At 42.7% G+C, this 1,200-nt stretch overlaps 1 non-coding gene across 1 annotated transcript; it reads left to right on the top strand.

The window, feature by feature from the left end:
* The first annotated feature begins 876 nt into the window (after positions 1-876).
* On the top strand, positions 877-983 carry LOC141662584 (small nucleolar RNA R71). The gene has a single exon (XR_012550691.1). It is a non-coding gene; the product is annotated as a small nucleolar RNA R71 (small nucleolar RNA).
* Positions 984-1,200: the final 217 nt, after the last annotated feature.

The following is a 1,200-nucleotide window of genomic DNA, read 5'->3' as shown; positions in this document are numbered from 1 at the left end:
GACGCACCAACATACTGGACATAATTTTCAGACTCTTCATATTGCTGAATTTGGGGACTTGCGACCCTTCCAGACCTCAAGGTGATGGCGTTCACCTATTCTTCAACTTCACTCTCGCCTGGATTGGCTTCTGTATCACTTGGAAGCGTTCCTGGTGGTCGATTCAATAAGGCATTAATAATTTTCCCTATTTGGTTCTCCAGATTTTGGATAGAAACAGCCTGGCTATAGCATATAAGAGCCTGGTTTTTGCACATAATCCGCAACTCCTCCAATTCAGATTTTTCAGTCGAAGATAGACCTGCACCTCCATGAGTTTGTTATTGAAGTTGGAGTTGTTGTCTTGGTGCGAATTGTTGCTGAAAACTAGGAGAATTGAATGGCTTGTTTCTAAATTACTGATAAGGCTGTTGCATCGCAGTCTGCTTGTTGCTCCAGCTGAAGTTAGGGTGATTCCAGTTGTCAGGATTATAAGTGTCTGGAGTTGGTTGTTACGATCTCTGAAAGTTGCTCACAAACTGAGCTGATTCGCTAGATATAGTGCATTGCTCCGTCGCATGTGAACCTGCACACAGCTCACAAACACTGGTTATCTGGTTAACACCATAGTTAACCAGAGAATCGATCTTCATAGATAATGCCTTTAGTTGAGCAGTGATAGCCATAGCTGTATCCACTTCAAGAACTCCTGCTACCTTTCCCTGTGGCAATCTCAGGGTTGGATACTGATATTCATTAGCAGCCATCAGTTCAATTAAACCTTAAGCTTCCTCATAGCTCTTTGTCGATAATGCTCTACCTGATGCTGCATCAAGAATGGGTCTAGACTGTGCTCCCAAACCATTATAGAAGAAATTGATTATCATCAAATCAGGCATGCCATGATGAGGACACTTCCTAAGCATCTCCTTATAGCGCTCCCAAGCTTCATATAGAGTTTCTCTCGATTGTTGCGAAAATTGAGTAATAGCATTCTTGATTGTAGTTGTCTTCGCCATAGGGAAGAATTTAGTGAGAAACTTTTGAGCAAGATCTTCCCAAGTAGTAATCGAACTAGCTGGTAGAGAGTGTAACCAGCTCTTAGCCTTGTCCTTCAGAGAAAATGAGAACGGTCTCCGTTTCACCGCATCCTCAGACACACCATTGAACCTGAAGGTGTCGCAGATCTCTATGAAATCCCTGATGTGCATGTTAGGATTT

Source organism: Apium graveolens, chromosome 5, assembly GCF_009905375.1.
Source record: "Apium graveolens cultivar Ventura chromosome 5, ASM990537v1, whole genome shotgun sequence".
Lineage (NCBI taxonomy): Eukaryota > Viridiplantae > Streptophyta > Magnoliopsida > Apiales > Apiaceae > Apium > Apium graveolens.
This window is presented reverse-complemented; position numbering and strand designations above follow the sequence as displayed.